The following is an 8,528-nucleotide window of genomic DNA, read 5'->3' on the forward strand; positions in this document are numbered from 1 at the left end:
GCGTTTGAATTTGCGCTTGTTTTTTTGCTTTCACTTTGCAATCGTGCGAACTGTGTATAGAGAGCGACAGCACTGATCTGTGAGTGATGATAATTTGTGCACCAATTCCTCTGACATCATCTTATTAATCGTGAATTTTGTGTATCGTTGCACCCCTAGTATATATATATGTATATATACACACGTGTGTGTGTGTGTGTGTGTGTGCATATATATATGATGGCGGTATCATATAATCACATAGGAGAAGAATAAAAAGCCTGATCACCTTCTCTACAAAAACAGTTAAACGTTATGATTAATTCATACTTGTTATTAACCTCTGTCTCTGTTCCACAGCACGTCTTTATCCTGTCTTCCTTCTCTCTCCCCAACTGGTTGTGGCAGATGGCCCCGCCCCTCCCTGAGCCTGGTTCTGCCTTCCTGTTAAAAGGGAGTTTTTCCTCCCCGCTGTCGCCAAAGTGCTTGGTCACAGGGGGTCATATGACTGTTGGGTTGTTCTCTGTATGTATTATTGTAGGGTCTACCTTACAATATAAAGTGCCTTGAGGCGACTGTTGTTGTGATTTGCCACTGTATAAATAAAATTGAATTGAATGCTACTGTAATTCTAAACTGCTTATAATGCAACTATTTAATTCTGTTAATTTTATCTACTTTATATTGCTTTGAATTTATGAATGTATTGCTTTGTTAAACATCTGTTCTTTTCAGTTATCGGCTTGTTTAATAATTAGTGAAGCAATTCGAACTGCACTAGCTTGTATGAAAGGTTCTGTACAAAAAAGTTTTAGAACTTTTCTGAATTATTAATCAAACATGATACAAAAGACACAGAACAATAATATCACTACACTGGATCAAATTGCAATTTAATATTTAGTAGAAAAACACCATATAAGAACCAGTTGATTTACACGATTTCAAGAAAACAATACCTTCTGGGATGCTGTAAACATTTGTTTTTCAAGTGCAAGTGACAGATTTTGTTGTTGCTTCTTTTGAGAAGAGATTTTGTCCAACTGAAATAATATCCCTGCCGCATGAACTAAAGTGTGAGGTAATGGGAGTTTTGTGAATGCTGACATCAGCTTTGCAGCCCCTGCTGAGAAATACCAGGAATTCTGGGAGCGCAAGTCTGGCACGAAACAATCAAACTTGTGTTTTCTTTTATCAAAGCTGTCCTCTGGGTGATGACAGAACAGCAGCAAATCACTCTTGTGGACTTTATCTAATAATAGCATTTGGTAAATTTACAATCATATTAGGAAGATTAGTCACCAGTGCTGAGAGATCCTGTGGGTGTGATATAATGTGGTCATGAATGATGACTAAAATAGGTCATTTCTTCTTGCCATTTTTATTTAATAACTGGAGTGAGGCTGGAAATGTGGATTCAAACATGAATATTAGCTCAGAGAATTTACCATGAAGGCAACTGTCAAAGTGCAATCATCAACATTTTACATTGTCACAGTGCTCCACTCCCTCATGCGAGATCATCCATTTATAGGGGCCTTTAAGTCCTTATCGCTGTGGTAATACTTTCAAAACAGAGGTTCTGGCTCTTGTGACAAATGGGCAGAGAAAAATAAAACACGAGCTCCAATACACTGAAAAAAGAAGGGAGATAAAAAACCTGAGCAATGTCAAGGTCATTTTTCTTCTAGTTGAGGAAACAAATGGTGGTCTCCTCCCTGTATGAACTGCAGGGAAATGGGATGCGTGTGTGTGTGCTCACCATGTCGGATGAGTTGGGAAATGATCTCGCAGAGCATCAGAGCATGGCTCATGGTTTTTAATAGCCTTTTTATTAGTGAGAACACAATGAGTGGAGGTGGTGTTCGAGAGCTGAGTAACTTAGGTAGTTAGGAGATTAAAGGGAAAGGTAAGTCTGCTTCTCTAGTATACAATTTTTCTTTATGCAACCAATTCTTTAAGAGATAAGACTTGGTGTTAGGAATCAATTTCACTTAAATATTCATGAAGGACAGAAAAAGTCAATCATTTTGAGTTATTCTAGAAAGAACTTACACTACAGCTACAATATCAAAACAACTCCGATATAATAAAACATTCTGCTTGGATGTTTTTTTAATTGCTGCCATTTATGTATCTATCACGTTGTTGCTGACATAAGCACCTTAATAGCAGCCTCGCCTTTCTTAATATGAGTCACTGTACTGTTGTGCTACTGTTGTGCCTTTTGGATCATTTCTTTAATGTAAATCAATAGAAAATAATTTGACTTCAGCTTTGATGTGTACATTTATAGGACTTTACTAATCTGTTAGTTACTATTGTATAAAGCGCTTTGAGTGCTCGAGTAGAAAAGCGCTATATAACCAGTCTATTTTCCATTTACCAACTAGCATGTAAAGTTTATGTATGCAAGTTGTTAAGCTAGTGGCAGTTTATAAAATAGCACACACCTCATACAAATCTAGTCTTAGCAACTATTTGGATACATACATGTGTTATTGGCTGAAAGGGGAAGACAAGACAAGTTTGTTTATTCCAGGCTGGTTAAGATCAGTGCCATTTCCTAGTTGACTATAAAATTATTTTAGCACAAATAGAGCTATATTGGCTTCCCTTCATTTATTCAAAATCCTGCTCCTCACATACAAGGTCTTGAATAACCAGCCCCCATCTTATCTTAATGACCTTGTAGTACCACATCACCCCATTAGTGCACTTCCCTCTCGGACTGCGGATTTACTTCAGATGAGGTAGGGCTGGATCAGGAGACCCTGAATCCTTCCTTATTTATGCTGGAATAGGTGTAGCCTGCTGGGGAATCAGTCACCTTTCTCACTCACTGTGTGTTAATAGACCTCTCTGCACTGAATCGTCACTTGTTATTAATCTCTGGCTCTCTTCCCTGTCTTCCTCCCATCACCCGAACTGGTCGTGGTGGATGGCCATCCCTCCCTGAGGCTGGTTCTGCTGGAGGTTTCTTCCTGTTAAAAGGGAGTTTTTCTTTCCCACTGTCGTGTTTCCCAGTGCTTGCTGATAGCAGGTATAAATAAAATGAAATTGAACTGAATAGGTATATAAAAAAAGAAAGAGCCTAGATTTAAGATTTTTAGAGTATGCATCTTGAAATATGTCCGACAAAGAAGTTGGAATAGAGGCTCGATTTTTCTTCCATGTTCTGTTCTGCAGAAATTACCACAATGGGTACAGTAACCTACTGTACCAATCACATTTTTACGATCTAGGTCTATTTCTTTTACTACATTTACATGTGTCTCTTCAGTGGATGAGAGAGGGATCTAAATATTTACAGATACAGATGACCTAAAGCTGTATCCTGTCCCGAGAGCCTATTCTGTATGGATGCAGCTTCAAAATCTGTCAACTGATCACTTTGTTTATCACAGATAAAGGTGATTTTATCACTTCATTTACAACAAAAAAAATCAAAGCAAGCATTCAAATTTTTAACATTGTATATTAAGATGCCACCCAGTGAGTGTTTACATTTCAAAGTGGACATAAAGGTATAAAAATAGGATTACAAATTCAGTCCTTTGGCTTGCTTTATTTAACAGGTTCAGTAATACACTGTGATGATAAATGCAGGTGTAGAGCTGGTTTGGGTCTTTATTACTCAGTCTTACTGAGGACCCCTGAGAACCAAAGGTTGTCTCTTTTGCCACAAAAGGGGCATATTAGAGATGGATGGTCACTGTGACTGGTTACGCAGCTTCCCACTCAGATCTTGCAGCTCGGTGATGACTTGCTCCACAGCAGTAACGCCGTCCTGCAGCTCAGCATGGATCCTCCCTGTGGCCACGTCTGTGTGGATTTGCTGGAAGACGATATACAATGGAAGAGTCAAGTATAAAGTCATTAATGTTAACTTATACCACTGAGAAGAACGACTTAACAACCCAAACGCCTGTGTCTAAATCTTCACGTCTGACATTTGTCTTGATCACCTGCTGGAGGAGTTTGTTCAGGCAGAACAGATGCTTTGAATGGTGTCACAACCTGGTAAAGATTTTGTGTCAGGCTGCATGCTGACAACATCTGCATGAGCATGTGCTGCCGTCGTCACTTACTGAGTGAAGACCACGAGCTAAAGAGGTTCCAGATACCTTATTGTTATTTTGCAGTTTAAAATAATCCTTATTTATCTTATACTAAGCCTTGATGCAACCATTGACTTCACCCTGTGTCTGATGAAAGTAATTTAGTCTTGCCCCCTTTTAAGGTCTGCATTTCTTCAAGCCAACTTTTCTTCTGATTGGCTGCCCATGGTGAAGTGAGGCAGGAAGGTGTGGCTTTCTTGCTCATAGCCAAAGCTGTACACCTAGAATGACCATATAGGGATGCCCATTCTTACTAACATCATGGAGAGCCAAGAACAGAAAGAAAATGAATCAGTGATCATAGCACTCCTAAACCTAAGCTTTTACTTATATGGATGGTATGAAAATTTACTTATCTTTTAATATCAGCGTCTAATATGTATACAACATACATTAAATGTCCGTAAACAAAGGGAAATGCAAAATAGGTGCAAACAAGGTTTAGTGTTTAATTTTTCAGGGCAGGTCAGAAGTACTTGACAAGCAGTAGGAACAACCCGAAAACATCACTGAAAGAGGTCCTATAGGAGCAATTGCTACAGTAAGAACACACACAGTGGGACAGGCTAAACTCAATCCTCCTCCTAGTTCCTGATCAGGAAAACTGTCTATAAAGTGAGGCAGATATCTGCTTCGTGCTAAGTGGGGGTCTCTTAATGTTACCTTGGCTTTGGTGGCCAGACTCCTGAGACTGAGGCGTGTAGAGGAGAGTATCTGAAGAGCTTCTGCTGGATTACTCTTCTTCACACTGCAACTGAGTGCCACTGTGATGCAGAGAAAGAGAGACTTAGAGAATGCAGGGAAAAGCTTCTGCATCTAAGCACAGAAGCAGCATTTAGAAAGTCAGAAATCAGATTTATTACCATAGTAGTTAATTCTTTGGGACAACCGTGCACAAGCGCAAATATCAAATATAGGAATCCTAAAGGTGTCTTCCAAAACCCTCAAAAGTGTTGCATTTCATTGCTTGTGTGAGCTGTATCACTGGAGTGTGTTTGGACCATTTTGCAACCCACAAGTATGCCCCCAACATGGAGGGGATTAGGGGGAGATTAAAGGGATTAGAAAGAGTTCAACCAAGACCTGTAGTCGAGTAACAGCAACACATTTTCTAAACTCACTAGGAAGTACTATTTTGCTATCTTTTCTCTAAGCCCTCTCCATTTATTCTTCTGTCTTTAAACAAAATCAAAATCTAATCCTACAGATGGTAACACTTGAGTTATTCTCCATTTCAGATTGATTGGGCATTTCTACTGTATGACAGTGTCCAGCTCATTTTTTGGCGAATGTTTACCTCTATTTGAGTATTTCATAGAGTGTGTATGTAATCAACTCCTAACCTTTTAGTACTTTGGGGAATCCTAGCAGTGGGAATGAGAATCAGCACCACCAAATCTGAGGCCATGGTCCTCAGCTGGAAAACGATGGATTCCCCACCCCGGGTCAGAGACGAGTTCCTGCCCCAAGTGGAGCGATTTAAATATCTTGGGGTCTTGTTGACGAGTGACGGGAACAGACGAATTGGTGCTGCGGCTGCAGTGATGCGGATGTTGTACTGGTCCAGTTTGGGGAAGAGAGCGCTTAGTGTAAAAGCGAAGATCTCAATTTACTAGTCGATCTACATCCCTACCATCACATATGCCCACGTGCCGTGACTGAAAGAACGTGATCGTGGATACAAGCGGTGGAAATGGGCTTTGTCCGAAGGGTGTCTGGCCTCTCCCTTAGTGATAGGGTGAGGAATTAGGGGCTCAGAGCAGAACCACTCTGCTTAGGTTGCTGCCCCTGCAACCTGGCCACGGATAGTGGAAGAAGATAGATGGATGGAATCCTAGATTCAAGTGTGGCTGATGTTTGTAGCTTTCCCAAAATGTTTTGTAATTTCTAAGTGTCCCAGAAGCCATTTTCTGTACTCAAACACTATTAAACAATGTGTACTTGGACTTAGGCTGTATTGCTTCCGCTTAAACATAAAAACGTCTGGTTGATAAAACTCTTGATCACCTCCCTGATTAAAGCTGCTGTTGTTCAGTGGTTCAGTTTGGACGCTTTCATTTAACAGTAATTGTTCCACCCCTTTTCCATTAGTGGACACTATAAGAATTTATGCTAGCCAATTTCAGGGGTTTTTCCTTGAAATTTAAATTTTTTACATCATTGAGTGTTTTTTTTAATTTCACAGATTTTAAATCAGGTCAGGGGGAGATACCAGCATGTCCAACTGTGAGATTAGGTATCAATCCCAAAGGACAGGTAATGCATCGAACGCACTGAATGCTTCTCCACCTAAAAGATAAGCTCATGACAAAGATCTGGTCCTCCATGCCCAACTGCCAATACTACATGAAGTAACAGGCCCCATCTTACTTAGAACCACATCACCTCAATACAACACTTTACTCTCAGTTTACTTGTGAGAGCAAAAAACTATATTAATGTGGAGTTTTGTAACACTATCAGTTTTACGTGGGTGAAAATCACCTGACATTAGTGTTTTAGGGTTAACAGTAGAACGGGAGGTAGAGGCTTCAAGTTTCTCTGTGGAACCAGTGCCCAGTTTGTATTTGGGAGACAAACTGGGCGCTTACATTTTTTTAAAGCTTATTGGCAGGAATAGATCAGGTGACCCTGAACGCTTTACCCAATACATCACAAAAGTATTCTCAGCACTTTACTTGTTTGTCATTTTGTCATGTAAGGGAGGTGATCAAGAGTTTTATCAACCAGATGTTTTTGTGTTTAAGCAGAAGCTATACAGCCTAACTCCAAATGTTGCATGTTAAAGCCTCAAGTCGAACTATTTTTCAACAGGTTCTTCCATTCTTCTTTGCATAACCTCTCGAGCTGCATCAGGTTAGATGCAGAGCGTCATTGCACAGCCATTTTCAGATCGCTCCAGATATGATCACTTGGGTCGGGGCTGTGGTCCTGAAGCCACTCCACTGTTATCTTGGCTGTGTGCTCTTGGCATATAAACCTTCGGTCAAGTCCGGCCTAGTGAGCACTCTGGAGCAGGTTATCATCAAGGCTCTCTGTACATGACTGCATTCATTTTTCCCTTGATCTCACATCCTCACAGCATGTGGATGTGTGCCAGCGATGGTATTGGCCAGATGATGAGCCCAATTTCCTTGAGAGAGGACACTTTGCATTTAGGCCAAAAAGTTCACTCGTTGTGGCCGGGTGGGGCAGTGCCAGGAAGCCTAGCAGGGCAGCTGGGTCTGATCAGACTCTCCCTATATCAGGCTGCACAGCACCCCAAAAACTAAAAGCACTCTAAGTAAAAAGTCACCAATCCCGCAATATTGTGTACGTGAATTAAAACTGAATGTATTTCCATTTTGAAATAAGGGTGTAACGTGACAAAATGTGGAACAAGTGTTGTGGATACTTTCCAGATGCACTGCATGTATAATTTACCTTTTTGGTATTTGGAATAATTCATTTGCTGTTTTTATCTTCGAGGATGTAATGGTTCCTCTTTCAGATAATAAAACATTGTAAGTAAAATTTATTTATACAGCACTTTTTAAAACAGGAAGTTATTTCAAAGTGCTTCACGAGGGAATAAAAGCAAACCAAACGAAAAATAAAACACTATAAAGAGGGTATAATAGCATATCCACTAAAACAGTACACTACACATGAATATTACCTAAATGCCTGTCTAAACAGATGTGTTTTGAGTTGTTTTTTAAAAGTAGCTACAGAGTTGATGGTGCGTAGCGGGGGAGGTAAACTGTTCCATAATATTCAAGCCAAGGTTTGAAAAGCGGGATCCCCCTTCGTTTTCAAACGGGTCCATGGAATCAGTGGCTCTAAGGATCCGGTGTGGAGAGTAGGGTTGGAGAAGCTCAGTGATATAAGTGGGGGCCTCACCTTGTAGGGACATGAATGTAAAAGTGAGGATTTTAAACTGATATCTATACTCAACCGGAAGCCAGTGCAAGGATTTTAACACAGGGGTGATATGGGAGAATTTTGGTTTGAACATTGGTTTGAAGAGAGCTTGCAGATGAGCAGATGGTATTGTGATCCTGGTAGAATCAGATGATCAGAAGTACCTCTATAATGCTGCATCACAGACAGCATACAAAAAACCCCACAGACTATATGTAGCATGAGGCATTGATCGTTATTATTATTATATTGAATACAAATATTAACTAAACTAATGTAGACATGTACAAAAAATCCAGTCTTATTCACTGACAATCAAATCTAACACACAAGTATTTAAAAGTATCTAAAGTATTTAAAAGTGAAGGGATTTGAATTGTGTTTTAAAGAACCCAAACATCACACCCAGGAACATGGGTAACATTAGTTGAGGGAGGAAGGATAAACTGATGGAGAATGCAAACACATTTAATACCTCACAGCATTATTATTATTTTTTCAAAGTCACTTCTGATTGCCTCTCCA

General features: G+C 39.9%; 1 non-coding gene across 1 annotated transcript; it reads right to left on the reverse strand.

Annotated features, from left to right (window-relative positions):
* Positions 1-851: 851 nt before the first annotated feature.
* Positions 852-8,522, reverse strand: LOC102314243. Its single transcript, XR_006052989.1, has 2 exons — positions 4,764-8,522; positions 852-3,817 (listed from the first exon to the last, which is right to left on the reverse strand). It is a non-coding gene; the product is annotated as an uncharacterized LOC102314243 (transcript).
* Between the last annotated feature and the right edge of the window lie 6 nt (positions 8,523-8,528).

The sequence above is a fragment of the Haplochromis burtoni genome, unplaced genomic scaffold (assembly GCF_018398535.1).
Source record: "Haplochromis burtoni strain Fernald_Lab_line unplaced genomic scaffold, NCSU_Asbu1 Contig_525, whole genome shotgun sequence".
Classification (NCBI taxonomy): Eukaryota; Metazoa; Chordata; class Actinopteri; order Cichliformes; family Cichlidae; genus Haplochromis; species Haplochromis burtoni.